The 25,974-nt window shown below is 44.0% G+C and overlaps 1 protein-coding gene across 10 annotated transcripts in view; it reads right to left on the bottom strand.

Annotated features, from left to right (window-relative positions):
* The window catches only part of ERBB4 (erb-b2 receptor tyrosine kinase 4), a 1,095,893-nt gene that overhangs the window by 396,235 nt on the left and 673,684 nt on the right, over positions 1-25,974 (bottom strand). The window lies entirely within an intron of this gene.

The raw sequence follows: 25,974 nt of genomic DNA, 5'->3' as shown, positions 1-25,974 counted from the left end.
TGAATGTAATGCTCTGAGAGTCGTTTAGACTGCACCAATTAATCAATTATCCAAGTCCATTTTAAAACATTCATTACTATTTTAATCTTTAATCAATTGCTTGTTCCATTTACTGTGTGATGGCTGCTTCTTAGTCTATGAGAAGAACAATATTCACTGTGCAATGGAAAAATGCTGCCTTCACTGCCAAACATGACAAAATAAAAATGTGTCTGCTGCCATATAATGTGCACAATCTTGTGACTAATGGTTAAGAGACCAATTAAATACTTACTGTAACTTCTGTTTGATAAGGCTCTTAAAAATATTTATTGGATGTTACCAACAAAGGCTGATGCACATTTAACCTCTGAACAATGTTTCCACCTTCACGTCTCAGAGCCTGTCACGGGCAACAGAGATGTCTGCAATCAGAAACCACATTCCTAGAGTCAGAGTTGCTTTGAAGCTGTGATTTATTGGTAAGGGGAAAAGCCAGAGAACTCTATGTCCCAGCACCTCTCCTACCTACATCATCCATGGATCTAATGCCTGAACTTCACATTCAGAGGTAGTCCACCTTACACAGGACCTTATCCAAAGCCCACTTAAGTCAACAGAAATCTTTCCCTTGACTTCAGCGGGCTTTGGATCAGGCCCATACTGCTCCATGTTCTGTTTTGGTTTTTTTTATTTGCTAAATTTACCATGTAACATGACTGACCTTGTGCAGCAGCTTCAAGATCGACCTGCAGCCTTGCCTCTCTAGGAATCTGACCAGAAGTCATGGTTTTAGAGATTCCATTACATCAAACGTTCATGTGCGCTTCTGAACCGTCAACATCAGGAAATACCAAGAGCAGAGAAAGGACTTTTTAGAAGACAGATGCTTTGTCAGCAAGAAATGAAGGAACGCGGTTAAAAAAAGAACAGAAATCTCCCATTAAAAGTAAGCTGGATCAGAAATGTTCTGCAGCTGTTGAAAAAAGGTGCATTTGTTGATAGCAAGTCCAATGTTAGATGTGCATACGTAGTTCACTATCTACCATTTCATCAAAAACTAGAGGATTTATCTGTCAGGGCTGAGAAATGGAACAGCTTAAAATGGTCAATGACCACAGAAAGGATTAGCACATTATCTTGTTAATCCACAACATTTACTTTTTCAGGCTTTCTCAGAGCTAATATAAACGTGATTAGTGTTCTAGGTTTGCTAAAGTGAGAGGTTGTTTATGACTCCATTTCCAAACGTAGCATGTGATAAATACAGAGTACTAGCTGGAACACCGCCAACAATAGAAAATTTAATCATATATTCAATATTTACAAAAAATAAAAAGGACTTTTTCAATCTCTGATAAATTCCTGAAGGATGGTCTCGTACAAGAGTGGGCTGTCCCAGTACACAAACAAAAGGTGGCATGCAAAGCTCCCTTAGCTTTTTATCCCTTTATTAACCATGTGCTATACTTAGGGATTCAAAAATCACGCGTCAGACCCCTGTAAAATTATAACTTTTCAAAAAAAAAGCAGTGTTCGATTATTTTTAGTTGCCTTCTGCATTTTGCACATTTAGGGTTCCCATTTTCGATCTTTTCTCCGCAAATAGGAACATAAAATACTTCTATTTTTAAACGAAAGCTGAGATTCTCAGGTAATCACAGAACTTGAGGAAGAACTTGAAGAAAAACACTAAAGGTAAAATTTTCAAAAGCACATACACAATTTAGGTCACTTAAGAAAATGAGATTGAGAGCTCATTGACTTTAAATAAGACTTAGGCTCCTAAGTAGACCTGTGTGAACAGTTCGCTGGCTATACAACAAATCAAAAAACAATTGTGGTTGACTTGAAACAATCATATCTATTTTTCTGGTCAAAAAACTTAGCCCAGCTCTGCTCCTACATGCCTAAATTCCTTTGGAAAACAGCACTTAGGACCTGAGTCACTTAGGCTCTTTTGAAAATTAGACTCCAAGTATTGTGAGACTCACAATAAAATTGTGAGAGAGCTGGCAACACTGCAGATGGATGATGAAGTATGAAACTCCCACAAAGTCTTCATCCAGAACCAATCTTGAACTGAACCCTTCTATTAGCTTGACGAGGTCAGCAAAGTGTGCATAGGTGTGATGAAAGGAAGAATGGTATTATCAAGGCACAGGACTGGGACTCAGGAGACCTGGGCTCAATTCCCAGCTCTGCCACAGATTTCTTGAGTGTCCTTGGGAAAGTCACTTATTCCTTCTGCGCCTCAGTTCCCAGCTGTAAAATGGGGAATACAATTGTTCCTTTCTCCCCCACCTTTTGTTTGGATTTGCTATTTAAACTGTAAGCTCTTCAAGGCAGGGACTCTCTCTTACCTTTGCACAGGATGTAGCGCACTGAGACCCTGTTCTTGGTTTTGTGCTCAATGGGAGTGAAAGGAAGTCAGTTCCCGCTGTCACTACCAGACTGATTTTCCAGATTCCGATAATTTTCCTAACTTTTCTATGCTTATCTGAATCAAACCTTAACTCCAAAAGCTTAATATTTGAGCACCCCAACCTTTGTTATTAATATACTTTCAACATGTGAAAGACAAACATGTGGGTTTGCTTTTGGTCTTGTGAATGAAATACACTTATTAATAATAAATAGCATTTGAATTATTTGTGCAAATATTATACTGCAATGGCTTCCTGCCAGCAGTGTTGCATGCGGCCAATAATTTGTATAAAAACAAGAAACGACATTCACCTCCACATATTGAGCACAACACAGAGCAGAGCGTGTGTGATAAATTCCTGATTTTATTTATAGAGCATTCAGACATCTCAGACCTAAATTTGTTTGCAGTGTATACCTTATATTGATTTACTAATTTGCTTTAATGCAACTAGTGCTTCTGCTATTTAATGTTGGCCTTACAACTGTAACAACTCAGCAACCGCCACCTCCTGAGTAAGGAGGTGCAGCCCATGACTTCACCTTGGGCTGAATCCTACAGAATGCTAGAGCGACTCTCAGTACAGCCGAAGGTAGAGGGGGCAAAGGCGGGTTTCCTTCCCCCGTTTGCCCACTGGAATAAACTGGGGCAGACGTATCCTCTAATTGTTGACCAGGCCTTTTACTCAAGTGTTACCCCTAATCCCCCTCCTATTCACACACAAAATCCACTCCAGGGCTGAGGGGTGCTTTCAGCCTAGGCTAGCTGGGGGTAAGAGCCTGAGTTCCATTTTCACTCAGGCTGCTAACCCAACCACTTTGCAGGGGGGCAGGGGGACAGGATAAATCACTCGAGTGCTGACGGCTCTCCAATTCTTCCCACGTGCCCAGAAGGACAAGCCACAATTCACTGGGAAAGAATTATGGAGCAGCTCAGCTTATTGCAGAACAAAGAACCATGGGATATGCAGGGCCAGCTCCAGCTTTTTTGCAGCCCCAAGCGGCGAAAAAAAAAAAGGAAAAAAAAAAAAAGAAAAGCCTGATTGACCTGCTGCCAAAGTGCCGCTGAAGTGGAAGACAGGGATTGACGGTCCAGCCGCCAAATTGCCGCCGAAGACGGAAGCGGACAGACTGAGCTGCCGCCAAAGTGCCACCGATGCTGACCCGGACGTGCCGCCCCAACAACGAACGGACTGCCGCCCCTTTCTATTGGCCACCCCAGGCACCTGCTTCCTTCGCGGGTGCCTGGAGCCGGCCTTGGGGGTATGCACCCAGAAGTCCTAGTGACACACACAGGGAACTGCCACACCAATAAGACACAGTAACTCAGGCTGGGCTTTGCACCCAGGCTAGACCAACCGAGATGCTCACACCTTGGTGCCAGTCACCCAGGCTAACTCTGCCATGGTGACATACCCTAATGCTTTGTCTAGGCTCTGATTTAAAGGTGCACTGTAAGGAGGTGTTAGCTAACACATTCTAAAAGTCTAGTGTAGACAAGGAAGTGTACATTTTAACACCAGTTTGTATCGTCAGGACCGACGGATCACCAAATGCTTCATACTAGAGCTAACAAGCTCTAAATCCTAGCCTAGACAAAGCTTAAATCGTGCTGGATTATAATGCCCAGGAGGGCTAGCGAACAGCCCCTGCTTCCCCCCACAACCTGTCCAGGGCACAGTTCCTATGGCAGGAGGCCAAGAGAAGGTGGCCTATCCACCAAGGGACTCCCTCAAAGCAATTCCCCAAGCTGGTGGTTTAGCCTGCTTTCCAGACTCTTTGGCACAGCAGCACAAATGGCCCAGAACAAGAGCAAGGTCTGGCCCCATATGCCTAAAGGCAGTACACTAAAAGTAGCATAAATGGCAGAGGATTGACGTTCTTTGATTTATTTTGTTTTGTTTTTTTAATCAATTGTCTCCAATACCACACCCCAGGCCCCTTGCACACGTGACCTGTGCCAGGTTTCCTTTCTGATCAGAATATTTCATTATGACTGAGGTTTCCAAGCAAATACAGCATGAAACCTATTGCCTGGATCGTGGTAAATATTCTTTCAAGTCACGCAGCGGGGAGAGGGGATGGGGTGAAAAAAACAAAACAGTCAATAGCTGCTTGTTTTTTCTCCTAACTGTAAAAATTTCCTAGAGAGCTGTGAATTACTTCTCTATTGTTCTTGCTATGTTATTATTTTGAAGTGTCTCAAGCCCTGGGTGATGCTATTTGCCTGCCTGCTTTTGTTTTCTTTATCAGCTTGCTAGGTGATGGGTAATTAAAAAGTCCTGTTTTACCATCTCACTCACAGATCTTTTTAGATAATACAGTGAATGTGATAACAAGAAATGCACAATGCAGGCTTCTACTATTGCAAGCTCTTGTCTGTATTTATTGAAACTCTCCCTTGTGGAATAAGTAGGCCAGTATCAGAAATGGGCTCATGCCACAAAAGGTACTATTTATTATTATACAGTACCATAGATGGGCAGAGCATTTTGTTGACGTAAGACAACGATTACCCAACAGCTTGCAGTCAAATAACACAATTCTTCCAAATAGCACCCACAGGTCCCACTGACGTTCTCAGGAGGCACTTTGAGATACATCTGCCCTAATCTTGGCTGACACAACTTGAGAGTGGATACATTTGTGAAGGCTACTCTAGACACTCCACACACGTTTGTTCCAGGATACAAACTCCTCGTGGAGGCCCACCCGTCAGCATAAACTCAGTATGGACAGAACAGAATTCCTAATCTTTCCCCACAAGCCTTTCTTGTCTCCCTCCCACCACCACCACACTCCCTGTCACTCAGACCCATAACTGGGCACCACCTTCAACTCCGCCCTCTCTCTAAAGCCACACCTCTAGACTATTTCTATATCATGCTGAATCTGGCTGCACACCATCTCTAAGATACAGCCCCTCCTATCCGTCCACACAGCTAGAACTTCCGTGGAGACTCTCATCCCCTCACGTACTGATTACGGCAACATCCTCTTCTTGGTCCTTTACAAAAGCTATTCAAAATGCTGCCATGGAGATCATGTTCCTAGCTCATCACTTTGAGCATCTCGCCCGTCTCTCTGCTGCTTTCAGGGCACTTCACCCCCAGCCCTGCCTATCATCCTCCCATATACAACTGAGATGTCTGCCCCTGCCTCTGATCAGACAATGGTGCCAGACTTCATCGCCCACTAGTTACATTTTCAAACAAGCATATTAGTGCTGTCTCCCATGCTGCCCCTCTCATGTGGGAGTAAATATCTGCAAAGCTATCTCATTGTCCTCCAGATCACTTCTTAAAACTCTTTTGTCATTACACCTACAGGAATCTTGACAACGGGTAGGCACCAGGTGAGCTAAGACCACCGCCTACCATGCTGGACTGTATCATATTGTTTCCTTGTCCTCCCCACGTTTGTCTTCCCATATCCGCCTGTTGTCTCATCACACATTTAGAGGGTAAGCAGGGCCCATCCTTTTGTTCCGTGTTTGTACAGCTTCTAGCACAGTGGGTTCTTGGTTGGGGACTGGGGCTCTTAGGTGCTACCACAATACAAATGCTAATTAACAATTGACGCTACAAAGCATATGGCTTACTCTTGTATCCTGGAACAAATATTTGTGGAGCGTCTAGATGACCATTTACGAATGTGTTAGCGAACTTGATCAATTAATCAAATGAAAAACAGGAACAAAAACTCTAGACACACCAGAGAAGCCAAATTCTGCTTTCGGACAAGCAGTTCAGTGCCGACTGACATCTATACAATGTGTAGGAATATTTGAAAGGAAAATCTGTCCCTCAATCCAGTCTTATTCACTCAGGAAAATACTGGGTTAGATTTTGATGTCAGTTACTCCGGATTTACATCAGTGTAAATAAGAACAGAATTTTGCACCGTGTGTTTACAGTAGATGATGCTTTTGGCTTGGGAATTCAACGTTAGCTTGAGGTGTGTGAGCTAAGAAGAATATATTGGCACAACAATGGGATGAAAGTGGGTGTGTGGGAAAGAGGAAAGCAAAGATAATTTACCCTGACATATATTTTATGCAAAGGAAAAACACTTTTTAGTTGCTTTGGGGTCCCTCAGAAATATTTGATGGTTTGTTTTGAGAGTGGAGTGATGGTATTTTAGCCTTTTGTTTCTCCTTCTCTTTCCAGGCAGTGGCTATCAATGCACCTGGGAGAAAAAGGGAAAAAATAAAGTCTTTTTCACACCACCGTCTTGCCGAACGGAGGCTGCTATTAGGCCATTTGGGTTTGACGGGTATCATCAGAGGTTCTAAATTAGAGCCAGGCTTGGCAGGGTGCCAGTACCACAGCATTACACTCAGCAGGGGAAGACACTTTGTTTTTTATTAGCCACTTTCTCAATAGCAGTTCCAACTCAGTGTCGTAAGCTCCCAGTCACTACACAGCTCTCAGTAAGAAGCACAAGTGACTGTAAGGAAGGCCTAATCTACACACAAAACTTGCACTAGTTTAACTAAAATCGGTTCTGAAATTTAGTTGGTTAAACTGGGTTAGCCCCCATGTGGACACACGCACAATGGTTGACAGCTGACATAACCCCGTAGCTGATTTGTATTACTAAATGAAGCTGATTTAAAGTGGACTCTCACAAGCGTTTGCACCAAATGTACCGACTCCATTTAAAAACAGACTGTAGATAAACGAGCTCTGTGTCCCCCAGCCCTAACGGCTAGATTGTGACTACAACTAGCTGCTAACACAAAGAAGTACAGATGGGTTAGAACTCCCCTTACATCCCTTCTTGGCCTACCTGGACTTTGGGGCAAGGCATCAAGACCATGGCCCACTTACTCCCCGCCGGAGCAAGTGGATTGAAAATGGGGAGGCTACTGGCCAGTGCAGCTGGATCATGATTTGATGCTGGTACAAACCATCAGCAAATTATTAACTCCCTAGACTAGACTAGACACAATAAATCAACCCCTGAGCACTCTCCCGTCGACTCCTGTACTTCAGCGCCACAAGAGGCACAAGCAGAGTCGACTTGGGAGCGGCAGCAGTCGGCTCACCGTGGTGAAGACACCACGGTAAGTCGATCTAAGTTAAGCTGAAGTTGCTTAACTAGATCCCATCAGGTGATACACAAATAATTGTATATGTTCTTTTAGATCATTCCACTAACGGTTAGGCTGGCAAGAACATGAATGCTGTGACTGTGGCACTGGGCATGAAAGAGCATCAGCCTATTCTTCTGAGCAGGAAGGTTCACAGAAGTCATACAGTGGGTCTTCAGCCTGTCCACAGCTCAGGCAGCAGAACAAACAGCTCAGTTTGGAGTTGTGGTCCATCTTACTACAACAAAGGACCTTATCGGGTAAGCACAGATACATTTTCCTACGGCCAGATTTGATGGAGGCATTACATACACAGGGCAGTAGAGTTACTGGACTGGTGAGTGAGTGAGTGTTTCTGGACACACCCACAGAGAGAGAGCCCCTAAGGGTGTAGCTCTGCCCAGATGGAAAGGATCCGTGTTTCAGGAAGCAACCATGAGAGGAAGTCGAGAGAGTGGGGTCGTGCTAACTGCCAAAGGGAGAAAGCAAAAGTGTCTCTGGTCAGAAGCACCAATTGCATAAGGGGAGCAACCACTGTTTCCTCTTCCCGTAACACAGAGACGTCGTTCTGTAGTTAAGCTGAGCTCAGACCAGTGACGTCAGTCCGGGGAATCCATGTGGCTTGCTAGCCCATCAATAAGGAGACTCCCAGGTTCCAAAACTGTACCGCAGATGGGCCCGCAAACATAACTGTGATTGCAATAACACGATTCTCTGTCTGCCACAGAAGCTATTTGAACCACCCCCCTCCGGCAGGTTTCTTTTGGGGGTTATTTGGGGAACGCTGTACTCCAGATGGCCCATCCAACCCAGGCAAAAGATCACGGTAATTGACTGAGTAAAAGCATTATAAGATTTCCACGTCACTTTGGAGTTCCATCAGACCTGGCCTTAGCGGCATTGCCAGACCCCTTTGTGATGCTGGCAAAGATGTTGATTATCATCGGCGGAGTACAGCAGAGCTCTCCAACTGAACAGCCTGTGGGCTAATCCTTGCCTGTGCCCCCAAAACTGAGTGGCTGCCAACAGTCTATCACTGATCTTAGGCCATTTCCCCCTCACACCAATGGAGAAGACATAATAGATGTCCCGTGACATGCAGTCAATTTTGTAATTTGGTCAGTCAGAAAACGAGTGTTTTGGACTTCCTTCACCATTGCATTGGTAAATATGTTTTCTGTATACTCCCAATGAACTGTGATATCAGCCACCAGGGGTTGTCCCTCCTTGGCAAACCACAGAAGCCAAATTAACAGACTAATGTTTACTTCTACCCCAGCAACAGTGTCAGCCTTCTGGGAGAGTGAGCAGTATGAGGTCAGCTGAGGTCACAGCTCACTCATCCTGTCAGTGTAGTCAACTTAATTGGTAGAGCTTTAAGGACTTTTTTCAAATTCCAGCCTAGATTCTGGTTACATGTAAAAAAACAGCCTAAAACTGGGGACTGTACAACATTAACAGTCAATCTCAAACAGCCCAAAAGCTTGGCTCTTTGGGGGGAAGCGGAATGGTTCTAAATATTAAAACAAAAACATTCAGCTCAGAACATTGAAGAGTCTTGCTTGATAAGAGGGACAGCAGGGAGATTTACAAGGCTCATGACCGGGGAATCATGTGACCCTTGTGATTCAAGCATTCTGCAGCCGTACTTGTAAAAATACACAACTCTGCTCTTCTCTTTGACTCTTCAATCTTCACTATCTATATTTGTATGCATACTAAAGATTATTTAAGGAACAGCCCCCTTCCAAATCTGAATGGCCTTTCAATCTGAACACTGAGGTTTTTGACCTTTCCTGCCTAAGGACAAGCCATTCAAATGTCTCCATCCCACCTGTGTTACAGTCAGGGCTGGCTCCAAACCCCAGCGCGGCAAGCACGCGCGTGGCAGCCCTTCCGGGGGCGCAGCGGGGGGCGCGGACCGGCGCCCCAGTCATGCCTGTGGGAGGTCCACCCCGGGGGGCAGGCGACACGAGAGGGGGGCTCTCGTCCTGCAGCTCCAGTGACCCTCTGCAGGCAGACTGCTGGTGCTGGTCCCTGGCTGTCCTGCTTCGGCTGAACCTCCCGCAGAGCGACTGGCGGAGCTGCGGGAGCGTCAGCGCGACGCGAGAGTGCCCCCCCCTGCCCATGCCCCGCTGCTCCCGCTCAGCGGGCGCGGCGGCCGGCCGGATGACTGCTTGGGGCGGGCAAAAAGGTAGAGCCGCCCCTGGTTACAGTGGCTCCAAAAGCATCTCCCTCAGACTTAGGAGTTACTGACAGAGAGCGTGTCTTCCAGGAGTAATGCTTAACTCAGCAGGAACTGGTCAAAACAGCAGCAGCAATAAAAACATGATCATTTAAGAACTCCTGCAAGATTTTGCACTGGCAAAAAAAAAAAATCAAGTCCTATGCCTTCCTGTTCATCTTTTAGCAAGATTATGCTTTTGAATATTTCAGAGTAATAATCATTTCCACCTTTGATCCGTTTGTCTCTTGCCCAGCAAACCCCCCTGGGGAGCAGACAAACTTATTGTCAGTTGGCAGTAGTAAAATCAGGCTGTTTGTTCAGTGTTATCAAATGCCAGCCTGGGGGCAAGCCTTGGTAACACGGCTTTGACATCTAACCAAAGCGTAACATAACTCTTCTGTGAACTAAATAAATAAATAAATCCTTTGTCTGCAAAGGCAGAGCCCAGCAGCATCGCCTTCCTGGGGAAAAAACAGGGAAGAGAGTGTTTATCAACAGCATCTTGAAACGAGACAGCAGCTTCTCCTCAATCTCTGAGAGTCTAGAAGGACCAGGAGGGTAACAAGAAACCTAAATATACCACTGTGGTTTTTTGGGGGGGGTTTGGTTTCTTTTTTAAACACACCTACACAAATGCTTCATTTTACACCTGCAAACATTCCCTCTTGAGTACAAGTGTTTGCAAGAGCCGGGCATTATCTATCAGTGATAATTTAAGGGAAAAGAAGAATGGGCTCATGGTTAAGATGCTGAACTAGGACTCAGGAGATCTGGGCTCAGTTCCTGACTCTGCCACAGCCTTCCTGCATGATCTTGGGAAAGTCACTTAATCAATCTATGCCTCAATTCCCCACCTGTAAAACGATGATAATAAGGCCTGGTCTACACTAAGAAGGGGGGTCGAACTAGGGTACGCAAATTCAGCTACGTGAATAGCGTAGCTGAATTCGAAGTACCCTAGTTCGACCTACTCACCCGTCCAGACGCGGCGGGGTCGAACTCCGCAGCTCCCCCGTCGACTCCGCCACCGCCGTTTGCAGTGGTGGAGTACCGGAGTTGACCGCAGCGCTTCCGGAGTTCGAACTATCGCGTCTAGATCAGATGCAATAGTTCGAACTCCGAGAAGTCGAACTCACCGCGTCGACCCGGAAGGTAAGTGTAAACCTACCCTAACACTTCCTTTCTCCTGCCCTTCATGTGGGTTGTCCACTTAGCATGTATGTTTTTGTGCCAGAGACTGGCTCTTAGTATGTGCACTGTTTATCACAATGGGGCTCAGGCTTTGGCAATGGCCTAAAAACAGGAAACCATCATGCTACCAGTGACATTAGGCACATACTTCTGACTAGATGTCCACTTTGAGTCTGATCCTAAGTCAGTGGAAAGACTCCAATTAGCTCAAAAGGCCCTTTTGCTGATTTATTTTGCATCGCCGTGGCACAAGATACTGCCCAAGACTCTAGAATGAACTCCCATGGGAACTAAGGACCTTCACAAGCCTCACCAACTTCTGCTCTAAATGCCAGATGCATTTCTTTAACCTTGCCTCTCTAATATAAACATACAGCGGAGAGAGGGAGACTGAGAGTGTGTGTCTACTTGCGCATGGAACTCCAGAACAAAAACACTCCGGTGCACATATTTCTCTTCCTGGGGACAGGATGAGAGAACACACCGACACAAGAAATGGTAGTCACATCACTTAACACACTACTGGGCAATGCTCAGAGTCTATGGTTATGATAATATAATATAATATAATAACTGGAGATATACCAATCTCCTAGAACTGGAAGGGACCTTGAAAGGTCATTGAGTCCAGCCCCCTGCCTTCACTAGCAGGGCCAATTTTTGCCCCAGATCCCTAAGTGGCCCCCTCAAGGATTGAACTCACAACCCTAGATTTAGCAGGCTAATGCTCAAACCACTGAGCTATTCCTCCCCCCCAGGTGTAAGAACTAGAGTTGGACACAAAATGATTTTCCTCCTCTGCAAAAATTTTCAAGATTACAAAAACATTTCTGTGAGCGAAAGCACCCGTGTTCAGACTCTACACATTGTTGTGATAATCTTTGTGCAAAATATGTCTTGTGAGGGACCATTTAAAAACTGACAACACACTGATCATCAATACTCAGGTGCAACGAATGTACAAAATGTGTATTAAGAGTTATGAACAGAAGCTGAAACTATGACTACAACGTACTTACCAGACAAGTCTGGAGAGTGAGTAAACCGGTTATCAAAGACAAAGGAAAAGCTGAATCAGCTAGCCAGGTGTCATCAAAGTTGAAGGGCAATCACCTGCCAAGAGGCCATTCTTTGGCAAGGAAGCAGGGCAGGACCAGATCTATCTATCTGCATTTTAGAAAACAAGGACATGGACCCTCTTTCACCATGAGAACTGAAAAACAGAACTTTTCATTTTGAAAATATCAAAACGGTACATTCTGATTATTTCAAAACCCTCCTCCCTTTTTTTTAACAAACGGGAAATTTGTCAAAACCAATTCTTTCCTGCAAACCTTATTGCTGTTGATGAATTGCCATTTTTCAACAGAAAAAAAAACCCCAAACCTTCAAAAATGTAAACAAACTTTGGAAAATTCCTGACCAGCTGTAGTAAGAACCTGAATAGAAATTAGAATAGAACAGTGCTTTCAGCATGTGTTACACTCCTGAAAAATCATTTGAAACCCCCATGATGAACTTAGCCTCTGCATGCAGGCCATACGCTCAGTGACCTTCAATCATCCTTTAATTTCAATTACCTCTATAGCAGCACAGCCATCCACTATGTTGGAACCAACTCCTGCACTTTTTGAGGCATTTACTATCAATCTGAGCGCATGCGTCACTCACCCCAACCAAACCCACTGCCTCTTCTCACATTCCCTCCTCAGGAATACTTGTGTTCTTAAACTCAAAGCACGGGTCTATGTTCATTCCAGCTGGCAGCAGGCAATCCCATGGAGATGTGCAGTGTGAGTACGGAGCCTGTATGATGGGGCGCCAGACAGATGCGCTCTTACTTTTGCATTTAAAAGCAAACATACAACTGTGTTTTAAAGTTTCTCAGGAAAAAATAAAAAGAAAGCAAAAGGGATTCCAAGGACACAGCCCCTCAAGCAGTTTTCAAACATCAAACAAAAGGGCCTCCGCTGTGTTCTCCCCATGTGACATCTTTGTTCGTTCATCCCAAGCCTGCGGGCACATCTCCTGTGACATACAAAAGGTTCCTGACACTGTACAGATAAATGTAACTACATGTGAATTACACATCTGCTGGTCTGTCTGCCTATCCTTGTCACTCTAGACTAATCAACTTGGTTTTCTATGGAAAGCTGTTCCGCAGAAGCTCGGCAATAATACATTTGGCGGAGTAACATTGGAGAGAGCTGCACCAGGTTTGTATCAGAGGGATTAAACAGCTGCCTGTCTGCTCATTTATCTGTCACAGTAAGTACACATGAGTACTTGTATTCCCCAGTGGCGGCTGGATTCTGGTATGTATATCTAAATGTGGGTAGGCGCTGTCCGTCTCCCTTAGCTGCGTGCATATCTATTTCTCTCTCCTCCTCCTCTGTGTTGTCTGTTTTTATTTCCCCTTTGGCTAAATTCAAGGTTTTCCTTTCTGTTGCTGCCTGGCCATCCCAATGGGTTTGTATAGTCGTGCTCCATGCGGCTCTGCACTTGTACGTTTACACAAGCACAGCGGCACTAATAGGAAGCTGCTTGAAACAGACCTCTTGCACTGGCCTGGTTTCCTGTATTGTCTCCTCTCATTGGCAGTGAGGGCATCTTATGTAGCAGTAACATTCCCTTTTCCCTTCATCCCTCCACCTACGGCCAGATTGTGAATCCCTCACTCCCATCAGTGATCAGTTACTTGCAGGAGTTGTCACATTGATTTTAGTGGGAGAACTTGTGTGCACCATTGATCAAAGGAGTTACGGGTGTTTTATAGGTTAGGGTTTCACACTGCCACCAATCACTGCTGCAATAAAGCCTTGTCCCGAACCCAACTGATCCCTGCTACTCCATAAGTGCCATGTGGGATTTGAGTGTGTAATTGTGGATAAAGTGGTCCCTACTGCTCCCCAGCTCCAAGACCCCTCTTTACACACCATTCCTATTTGATGGAAAGGAGATCCTGCCCACAGCACACACAGGAATCGCTCTGTGTGACCATTCTTCCTGCACTCCCACTCCCAGCGCAGACCCACCACGGTGATTAAGTGATGCAGAGAGGTGTCCACAGTAGTGAACGACATGCAAACATGACTTTCTGCAGGCCTAATTCACTAATTCTTTAGACCTTCAATATCTATGGGCCTTATTCCTTGCGCTCCCAAAAATCCCACTGAAATCAGTGTGCAAGGAATGCAGTATAAGGTCCTCAATCAGCATTTGCCTGAAAAGCTGGAGAGGCCGGCACTTGGATGCGTGTTATTGTTCTATGCCTGCTCCCTGCTCTCAATCAAATAGAAAATGTATCGGCAGACAGATGCTGCAAAGCCTTTCCTGAGCCTTTCTCCTCTGAGTAAAGACACTCATTTTAGTGTTTGACCTCTGAGTTTCATGTTCATTATTGAGTCTGGAAACCAGCAGCCTCGCTGCAGGAAGCTGGTCTCTTTGCTGCTTCGACAGCGCATGGTTCATCTACCTTTCGCACACTGACAGAGGGATCCCGCAGTGCCACAGCAATAGAACTACCCAGCACACTTTCCTCCCTAACCTGCCTTATTACTGGAAAATATTAAGAGATTAAAAGTTCCCACGGGATGCACAAGAATGAGATTTTAATTATTTTACAAAAGTGCCAACAAATTGCTTGTGAACTGCAGCTCCTCAAAGGGAAATAGGAAGCCAATAGAACTAGATGGTAGACAAATGTAAAATTCATGCCTCTTTCTTCTGAGGAGAGATTGTTTGGATAATGCAAGTGTCAGCCTTTAAAATGCATGGTGGACTTAAAAGGAAAGAGGATAAAGGCGATTGGACTGGGGTATAAAGGTGATGTGTAAGGGAAAATGGTCCCTTTGGAATGGATAACTACTCCAAGCAGGGTACTCTTCTGACTAATCTCAGGAAGGAGAAAAGATATGCTTGGTATCAAAGGAAAACAGTGACCTTCTAATCTGGAATTCTACCAACTAAATTGTCAGTCTTCTATTATCTTCTGCCTGTGGAGTAGGAGCTCTATGCTTTTAAAATACTCTGAGCTAAATAACTAGGTGACCAGTTTTGCTTATACCAATATAACTGAGTGGACTTTAGATCTGTGTGCACAATGCATGCCAATGTTTTTTTCTCAAAACTAGTGTGGGGTTGGTTTGACAGTGCTCTTGCTAGAGAATTCATAAGGACATAGACATTTCTTCATAGCTGCAGAGCCCAGTGCGTTTTTAGCGACATGTACAGTAGATGCAGTTCGACTTTTGTGTTTGTTGAAATGCCAGTCTTTCTGGACCTATGCGATTGAGCTGGAGGATTACGCTGTAAAACATATGACCAAAGAAATCCCAGTATTGTCAAAGTGCTTCATGTCACTAACGTTTTGGTGAGCCAGCATTTGGCTAAAAGGCTTGGGGGTTTTCCAGATTTACCTCTGCTGTTCACATTTCCCACGAGTTAAAGGATGTTTCCCACATCCAAATTGTGGAGAGAGTCTTATTTCATCACTGAAAACACACACATGTTGTGAATTAATGAACAGATTTTATAGGAAGGAACCAAAGAAAGTAATGACAGCCTTGATTACTTTATATGCTGTTGCAGGCAGACAAGGCACCCGGACTCATTCCAGGGTGGCAGTAACATTTTGCAACAGTAAGGCCTGATCTAAAGCCCAGTGGAGTCAGTGGAAAGATTCCCACTAACTTCAACAGGCTTTGGATTGAGCCCATACACCTCTTTGATGAGTGAGAGCTCACAGCATTCTAATAAAAGTGGGTAAACATTCTTATCTCCATTTTATAGGTGGGAAAATACAGCGGTGAAGCGACCTGCCCACAGTTATAGAGTGAGTCAGCGACATGACTGGGAATAAAACCTAGGTCTCCAGACTAACAACCCTGCACTCAATCCTCAAAACCGCAGAGGGTAGCACAGTGACAACATAACTGAGCACCTGAGTCATTTGTCATTAGTAGCAATTAATCTGCAGCGACTGGCCTACTTGCTGTGTCCTTAAAAGGGCATAATGGGGGGGGGGAAGGAGGGAAGGGGGGTTAGGTACTAGGTAACTCATCAGTTGAAGTGTGAATTAAGTTATCCACTAAGGCAATTTGAATCACTGCTTCCAATGTGTTCTGAAGTCAAGGGAGCACTGTCCATTTACACTAGCTGAGGATCTGGCCAAGTTTCTCTTCCCCATAGTTCTGAAACCCCTTTCAGTTGCAGGAAAGGCCATATGGCATTATGATTAGTGTGCTATCCTGCGGTGTGATACTGAAGACCCACACAGTAATGGGGGCCCTGATGTCATGGATATCCCTGCATGTTATTTCTGGGAAATTGTTTCAGACAACCTACAATCCGATAGTGGCACATGGCTGCGTATGTGAAAACTTGACCTGAAAAATTAAATACTGACTGAGGGCAGGAGGTGAAGATAATCTGGAACACCCCAAATCTCAATGGAATTCCCTGAATATTCAATGGGGAAACACTTGCCAATAAATCAATCATTCTTTTACTACTTGCCATAATCTTTTCCAACAAGTTCATGTACCTCGACTGGTAAAGTCTGAGCTGAGAATAGGAAACAGGCTTGAAATCAACAGACAGTGCATGAGCCATTGATCAACAGGATGCCAAATATAAGAACGTGCACATGACAATAGCAATGACAATAAAACCCTTTAACCCTTTAAGATATGTCTACACTGCAATTAGATGCGCACAGCTCACCCGTTCCAGCTGGCTCCACCTGGGGGACTGCTGAGTTGTGGTGTAGACGTTCCTGCTCCGGCTGCAGCCCAAGCTCTGGGACCCTCCCACCTTGCAGGGTCCTAGAGCCCAGGCTCCAGTCTGAGCCCAGAAGTCAACACTGCAAAGAAACAGTCCCACAGCCCGAGCCAGCTGGCACAGGCCAGATGCAGGATTTGAACTGTAGTGCAGAAGTACCCTTAGAGATAACGGGTGAAATCCTGGGCCCATTGAAGTGAATGGGACAACTCATTTTTTAATGTAATTAGAAATGAAATGACTGCATCTCTCATGGTTCCAAATAGGGTCCTTATGTCTGATAAAATCAAATATGCCTCTTTCTGTGGCATATTACATGTGAATATTTCTGGTCCTTTTTGACGTAAGTAAGAGAAAACAGCAGGTAATTTTTGGCAGCTGTTCTTCAACCTCAAACCTTCCTTATACAAGATATCTTAGAGTTCTATCTTCTTGTCCCTCCAGTCCATATGTCCCCACATGGAAAAAAAATTGGGGGCTGGTGTTGTCACCTGCTCTGACCTGTAGATGCCACTACTGTTAATAACACAAAAGGAACCAAAGGAGAATTTCCCTCTTGCAAGAACAGTGTAGGAACGGTGTTAAAGGGTCATGTTCCTGTCATTCGCAGGGGTTAGCAAAGTGTCCATGGTAAAAATGTTGAGGTCCGTGGTAATTTTTCAAAAAATGGAATGACTGAATGACATAACCCCCCCACCCACACGCACACACACATGCACACATCCCAATGTCCATCACTAAGTATGGTAATTTTGTCAAGTGTCCATCATTCAACATGGTGGTGCCGACCCCAATCGCAGGCCTTGCCACACAGGGCATGCTGGGAATTAGGCTGGAGTCAGGAGCTTGCCTACAGTCCTTGGTGCTAGAGGGTTTCAGGAGGGAGGCACAATCCACATGCAGCCCTGGAGAGATTGCTGTAGTTTAGAGCAGTCTTTGGGGCTGCTCTAAGTTATGCAGGAGGCCCATTTTGGCCCCTCAGCAGCCCCATTTCAGAGTGTGCTCTGGTGGCTTACTTAAAAACCCCTCATAAACATTTGTTTATCCTAGTAACATCTCTGAGAGGTCAGAGAAATTCAGTGAATTACCCAGGTCACCTAGGAAGTCCGAGGCAGATAACATACTGCTTTTCCCCACGGGGCCCCTCCTTTATTTACTGCACTTGCTGAACAGAGAAGGGGGCAAGGCTGCATACTGAATTGGTCTGGTCTCCAGAATATCCCAGTCTCATTCACTGCTGTTGTGGTCTGGGTGTCACAAGCTGGAATGGCATCTGCACCTAAGCTGCGATCACAGCAGCAATTTCTATGGGGTGTAGCACATTAGGAAGGAGACTGCTGGCAGAGGATGACGGATTTGTGGTTACGGCATTGGATGTGAGCAAAGAGATCTGTGTTTTATTTCTTTCTCTCTGTGCCACATACTTGCGTGTGACTCATATGCAAGTCACTTTGGGCCAAGTTTCAAAAGGAGCTCAGCTCCAATCTAGGCACCTAAATAAAGGAAAGATTTTCAAAAGTGCTCAGTGTCCAACATGGATACAGTGAGCTGAGCTCTGCTGAAAATCTGACCCTGAGACTAAGCAATTTTGAAAATCCAGTCTATAATCTTTCCGATCTCAGAAGTGGAGGTGAGGATAAATTCATGGTATGTGAGAGGCTGAGAAACTACAGTACTGATCACTACAGAAAAGCCTGGAAAACCAGGGTAAAAACCCTCATTCAGGTTTGGATAGTGTAGGCATGAGACCATGCCCTGAACAACTAGGATAAAAAGAAATGTTGAGCCACTGCCTTATTCACTGAACACCATCCCTCTTCTGCACTGAATGAGGGAGAGGTCATACAGCATAACTAGTAAGGGAATGCCATGGTGTCTCGTTCAGCATAGCTATGGCCCCCTATCATAGGCACAGCTTACCAAGACAGAAGGAGTTTCTGTCAGGGTAGGAATACCACCTCCCTGACCGACGTTAGCGACATTGAGAGAAGCCCTCTTCTGTTGACACAGCTGCATCTACACTGGAGCATCTACACTGTTTTCCCCCCACACTCTTGACTGACATAGCTAGGAAAATATAACTTCAAGTGTAGAGTAAGCCTCAGTGACTGAGCAGCTACAGACCGTATTGCAATTACATTACACAAGGAGGCAGAGCTGAGGTAACACAAACAATGCAGAGTGACTCACTTTGTAACTGAGGTGGCTTTTTGCTTGTTTGTCTTACGGCGCATATTTCTGCACACACACAAACATCTATTTAGGCTGCACATGGAAATTAATATTTGTACGATATTCATCTCAGGTTTTGACAGCTCACTGCTGGATTTCTAAACAAATAATCCCTCAAAAAGCCGTATCTATGAAGAATAGCATTTCCTTTGGAAAGAAAACAACATTTGATATGACATGAAGGCAATTTACAATAAGTAGCATATAGTAGCATGGAGTATAGTTGACTACTCTATGGATTCATAAATTGGACCCAGAAGTCAGTGACCTATACTAGTAGTCTGGATGCCACACAATGCTGAGTAGTCCTGCTATAAACATTAAACGCTAAGGCTGTTGAGTGACGAAGATTGCAGTTAAAATGAACAATTGAGATGTTAGGCTCCAAGGCCTCTGATAGATATAGCAAAATGGTTGACACTGACTTGTCAGAGAAGGATTCCAAAAAAGAAAAAAACAAACAATCTACATCATGGCTCTAGTCCAGTTATCAGACAGATATCAGGATCAACAGGGCTAAAATAGGATGAACTGGAGAGGAGTGATGAGACAACAGGTGTCTGCTGAGCAAGACTGCAAAGATGACGAGAAGGGTTCTTGAGTGGTCAAGTATGAATGGACTATTCGTACTGATAACAGACAGGGGAACCCAAAACATCCTAGTACCTCACTGGTAGAAGAAGGAGAACTAGCATCAGATAATATCAGAAGTAGCATTTGAAGCAGGAACAGCAGGCCTACTCCACACAGTGCACTGAAATATCCTAATACTGACATGTCCGGAATGAATTTTCAGATGAACAACCGACAAGATTAGCAGGTCGCCAAGTGAGTGTAAAACACCCTCCCGATCAGTTCATCATCTCCACTGGATGCAGCAGACATCAACTTAATGCCACCCTTTCTAATCATTAAAGTTTTTTATACATGTAGGGTAGGGAGGCTGAAACTAGAGTTGATTTTTTTAAAAAAAAGGTTGTGTGTTTGTTGGTTTTGTTTGAAATTCACCGAAAATTGTCAATATTTTTTATTTTTTGCAATAAGCATTTTTCAATTGGGGGGGAATGTTTAATAGAAAAAATGATCAAAAGTTTTATCAAAATGGTTATTAGATATTCTTCATTTACTGAAATCATACTTTTCGATAAACAAAATACATCAATGTTTTCAACAAAAATGTTTAAATCAACTCACAAAAATGATAAAAGCTCCAAAAAAACCCCCTAACAATGGATCCATTTCCAATCCTTCAAAATAAAACAATTTTATTCCCCTCTTCTCACCCCCTCTGTAAGCTAGATTTCCAGGTTTTAACCATCAAAATTGAGGCTGTATGTTAACTGTATGAAGTATTAACACTTTTTCAGTCAGATATCTTAACAATAACATTTTTTCAAGGATGCATAAATAGAAAGTACGACTAAACAGGAAAATGCAAGTCAGCACTCGGAAGCCATTTATATGTTATTGAGATCTCCGCTAATCAAAAGCACTACAGAAGAGCTGAGTATTATTATTAACTGATGACTCCAAAAATCTATTTAAAACTCTTTACAGATTCTAAGCCATTCATGTTTTTACAGACTCATATTTACAATCCCAAACGCCAAGAAGGAAAACCACTGCTCGTTTGTAGATTATCCAATTCATCACACCCGATCTCTGTCATGACATTTATCTTCACACAAGGAAATATGGGATACCTCAACAGTAGGTATGGCGCTTGTGAATTATCCTTCCATTTTTGCCTAGCCTCACTCATGAAGATAAATGTCACAATGGAACTTGTTCATCAGCTGTTCGATATATACAGAATACCCCATGTGTGGGCACTGATGATGCCTTTCATTGGATGAACTAGGGTTGACTGCCTCGCTACACGGTGAAGTCAGAAATGATTTGCAATAGGTCATTCCTAATGAATGGAAGGAGAAGGCATAGTCTTGGGCTACACAGAGTGAGTCCTGTTAATACCACACTGTATAATATGTTCAATATTTTAAGCTTGTGTTTCATTTTAAGGGTGCCTGGCAGAGATTATGAAGGTTCCAAGTGGAGCCCGGCTGAGATGGCAGCAGCCAGTTTGTTAGCATAACATCTGCTTGCTTTTGATGCATATGTGGAATAATTGACTGTAGATTTCAGAGGTGTGTGATTACATTTTTATATTCCAATGTGAGAAATGTGTTTTTATAGCCCAGATTTCTGGAACAGCTTCACATTTCTAGGAACTGATCCTACTGTCGTTTCACAGACAGGACTGCTGCTGAGGTAAATGGAAACTTTAAGTGGCAACTGATGGTGGAATTGAGCCCTTTTGGGGGGTATAAATGTAGAATATAACAGGGCACTTGCATGTATCATTTGAATATAGCAGATAAGGTACAAAACCAAAAGCACTTGAAGTTAAGTTCAAATATAAAATAGCTCTTGACACAGATCTGACAATAAAAACACAGCTGTTGACAGCATACTGAAAAGAACACAATACTTGGTTAGAAAAACCGAAAATACTGTCTTTGTATGTGGGAAAGGGATGCAGTTATGGGACTTGGTTTCGGTCTGTGGCCACACTAAAAGGAGGGAGCGGCGCCTTCGGTTACTAAAGGCAGGGGCCTGTGTTTGCATGTGTATCTGGTACAGCACTGAGCACGCAGTCTCAAAGTCTGCTGGGGGCATCCATGCCCTGGTGGAAAGAATGGGATTGTAAAGCTTGAGTCCACATCTGTCACTAGAGGTGGGAGCATCCTCAGCAGTTATGATATGATGAGTAACATCTAGGAATCTCATTCCCAGACCAGGACCCCCACTGAGGTAGGCACTGCACAAACAGAAAAAAAAATGCCTTAACTGTTTGCACAGGGCAGAAATCCAATAAAGAGCGCTTCACCAGTTTTACATGTCGTTCAGAGGGTTACACCCAGGCTTTAATTAGCTAGAATAATTGTACCGTGCAAGGTTCAATCTGTTGAAATCTGCAACGAAGCAGAAGCTTCAGGAACTGGCACTGGTCGGGATAATTTCATCTTAAATTAAATACAAGACTGGGGTTACGATGATTCTTTCTGACTTTGATATGGAGCTGCTGGGATATGTAGACACAGAGGTGAAAGTGGGCCAGTATAGGCCGGTATGGCGTAACGGTAAGAACTGGCCACTGGTATCGGCCCATACACAGCCAATGTTAAAGCACTGTTGTGGCAGGGCTTTAACGTTGCTACCCCTCCCCCACCCCCAGAGCCACTGACGGGGGGGGGCAAAAGGGGCAGCTGCCCAGGGGCCCGGTGATTTAAAAGGGCCCAGGGCTCCCGGCTGCCACCGCGACCATGGCAAGAGCCCAGGCAGCGCGGGCCAGGCAGCGCTAAAGGGCTGGCTGGGGGATGCTGACCCCCTAGCCCTGCCCCTTCCGCCTGGAGGTGGGCCCCCGTACCAGTAAGTATTTTATCTTACTTACAGTCTGTGTAGACAGAAGCTCACAGCTAATCCAACCCTGAAAGGTGTCATGTCATCCACTTCCACAACCCCAGGTTAGTTTTGCACAGCTAGAAAGAATAGTATGTATTCTAAAATTGTGCTGAAGAGGTTAGCAAATTTGTGTTAAATATTAGTGTGCTCTGGAGATGGTATTTACAGTAGGAAGCTGGTTATGAGAAAAGATAGCCAATGCATCAGCAGTATTCCAAATGGCAATGGGCCATGTGCTATCTAGACAATATTTTGATTATCTGGAAGTAAGCAGAAGTCCATCTTCAGCCCCAGGAAACTGTTTTTAAGCACTTAGAGAAGGCTAGTCTTATTTCACATACCAAATCCAGGGTAATAACATGAAAGGACTCCACGCTTGTAAAACTAAACTGGCTGTTTATTAAGAGAACTATTTACAGAGATGATGCAACTGCAGCTAGCATTCTAACCATGTGCACCCAGAACGACCTCCTAGTGCCTCCTCCAAATTCTTCCCGCCTGCAACCTATGCTCCTCCCTCCAAATTCCATGCAAGTTGCTACAAGGGTAAAAGTTAATGGGGCTAGCCATTTTTCTTCCTAGAGACAAAGACAAATCTTGAGCAACAAATTCCAAGAGAGGGTTTGTAGAAACCTAAGTCAGATGATGTGGATCCAATCACCAATACTCCATAATAGGTAAGTGCCAGAGGCTGAGCTAAGAGTAGTGTTATCAGGCTTATTTGAAAGAAAGGAAAATGAAATTATTTACTGCATAGATTTGATGCTGTGCCAGACATATAAAAGTGGCCTTTACAAGGAATGTCTCTGAGTCAAATAAACAGTGAACAGGAGCATGGCAGCTGGTTCAGGAATGAAATCCTGAGCTGGGAACTTAAAACAGCAGCTGTTTCACCCTACGAGCCAGCAAAGCCATGGCTAAATGTCTGTTAAAAAACCCAACCCCTCTACCGTCTGGTACAAATGCTCTTTAGTCTAGGAGTATGTCTATAGTGCAAAACAAAAACAAAAGGTGTGTTCTTAATTCAGGTTAGGTAACCTGCATTCGCTAACGTCGGTTAAAATAGCATTTAAGACATAGCAATTTGGCTGTTAACCCAGGTTAGCAGCTCAAGTTAAAGCCTATAGGGCAGAAGGGGGTTGAACACATCTTTTCGTGCAGTGTAGACATACCCTAAGTTATATGAAGCTACAGACCATCTGGATGAACATCTTATATCAGAAGGGTTGGAAGAATCCTAGGACTGGAGAGAAAGGAAGGGTAAATTGGGAGGTGGGGAATAGGAGAAAAATAGATGTAGGGCTTCAGGGACTAAGGGAAGCCCCCAGACATCTGGGTGATGGGCATAACAGAGAACTCAATCAACACATTATCTGGTTGATGAGATGAGTAATGCCACAGTTGCATCCCAACTCACTCTGGCAGGGACATCATTGCTGAAAAGACGTGTGTATTGTATAGGATCTGATATTGGGGCTGAGAAGCCACAGGAAAGTGTTACTGTCTATGTTTCAAGCCTACCCTCTGCAGAGGTATTAGCACCACAAAGGGAGCCCAGTTACTTAAAAGATGGGCTGTTAAGCTCTTTCTGCCCTCATTTACAACCTAATGCTGCCTGGTATTGCAAATGAACTCTGATTGTTTGCGCTCTAGGAGCTATTTATAGAACTGCAGTGTTATTTAGGGGTTTTAACAATATATATTTTAATGTGTCGGATTCTCTTTTGTAGCTAGAAAACAAATTCTGTTAGCAATAAATCATAGCAAGTTACAGATTACTAGGGTGCTGATGACATACCTCCACAGGTGGAAAGTAAATGGTTTTTCTGTCTCATGCTTTGCAATGCACCCAATGTAGTGCACTCTTGTGTAAACCACAATATGCTTTATTTCTTATGTGTCTCTATATTTGCCTGAAATAGGTCGCTTTAAGGATAATGCAGAACAGAGTGATGGGGGTGGTCCGCAGATCATGGGGGAAAATGCTCCAAGTGCCCAAGTGACTTAGGAGCATAACTTCCAGTTTCAGAAGTGACTGAGGCTCCTTAAGCATGATTCAAAGTCAGTTTTCCTAAGTACCTTAGGCCCAGATTTTTAAAGCTATTTAGGCATGGCTGCACTCAGCATCGTAGTGCCTAGCAGATTTAGGAGCCTACATGTTTTCAAAAGGATGTAGACACTTGAGTCTATGTAGCTTCAAAAATCTGGGCCTAAGTGATTTATGCTCATAAGTCATTTGGAAAAAAAATGTTGCCCATGTTTCCAGAATGCCACTGTAGCTCAGTATGAGGATATAGCATGTAATATAACAATAACGGGGACATTTGTGAATTGCTAGGTCAAATCAGTCATCTTTTTGTCTTTTTAAAAGCATCTGCTAATTTCAAGCACAGCTGTACAACCCAGCTAGATATGAACAAAAGGGAGCTATTGGCACCCATGTGTTATACAACACAGAAAAAGGCTTGAACTGGGGATGGGTGTGCCTAAACTCAGTTCAAAAAGGTTCAACTACACCTTTTTGTACTGAGGGCCAAATGTCAAATCCAGTTGGGGTTACAGTTTGTGGTCTGCATTTAGCCACTAGCAGAGAGACTCCATGTCACAAAGCCACCAGAGTGTGGTATAAAATGATCACAGTTGGTAACCTCTCCTCATGAGGTACCAATGATAAATAAGGTGGCTTTGAATGAACTCTCTGGAAAAGTCTGCACAGCAGCTACCAGGGTTACCAATCTGACTTTCAATCTCAGACACCAAAGTCCAGACCCTGAGCGGACGTAAATGGTCACAGCTCTATTGAGCTAGGCTAATTTGCACCACCTCAGGATATGGCCCCATATTCACCAATTTAAAAAAAGAAAATGGGCCACAGTGCCAATTCTGAAGACATTTTTGCAACAAGAAAACTGCATCAGAAGCAATAAGTAATGGATAACTGATCATCATAAAGCCACTAATGTGCATCTGGCTTTGAAACATAACTTAGTGAAAGCTCATCTGCTCTTTCAAAAATATTTCTGCTTCACACAAGCTAGAGTTGAAAGAGAAGCAAAAGCATTAGCGGGAATAAAGGAAATGCTTTACCTAAAGTAAGTGTGTGTGTGTGTGTGTGTGTGTGTGTGTGTGTGTGTGTGTGTGTGTGTGTGTGTGTGTGTGTGTGTGTGTGTGTGTGTGTGAATGAGAGAGAGAGAGAGAGAGAGAGAGAGAGAGAGAGAGAGAAAGCGTGCACACAAACACGCTATATTTTGGTTGGATATTACCAAACAGTTGTATTTTAGCCAGAGCTCTCACTCTCTCCAGGGCATATGCTGTTTGGTAGTATCCACTGAAACACAGCAGTCCTGATCACTGCTGGGGTAAACTGGTGCGGCTCTGTTGACTTCAGAGCAGCTATGCCAACTTACACTGGCTGAAAATCTGGCCCTGCTTTTTGAAACCTGTTTCATATCTACATTTCCAGCCATTGAACCTTTCTTTATAGGTTAATTCCTTCTAGTCAATACTATAATTTGGACTATTCCTTCTAGCCAACGCCATCCTTTGGATTGTGAAATCACAAGATATTGTATCAGAA

The sequence above is a fragment of the Mauremys reevesii genome, linkage group 11 (genome assembly GCF_016161935.1).
Source record: "Mauremys reevesii isolate NIE-2019 linkage group 11, ASM1616193v1, whole genome shotgun sequence".
Classification (NCBI taxonomy): domain Eukaryota; kingdom Metazoa; phylum Chordata; order Testudines; family Geoemydidae; genus Mauremys; species Mauremys reevesii.
This window is presented reverse-complemented; position numbering and strand designations above follow the sequence as displayed.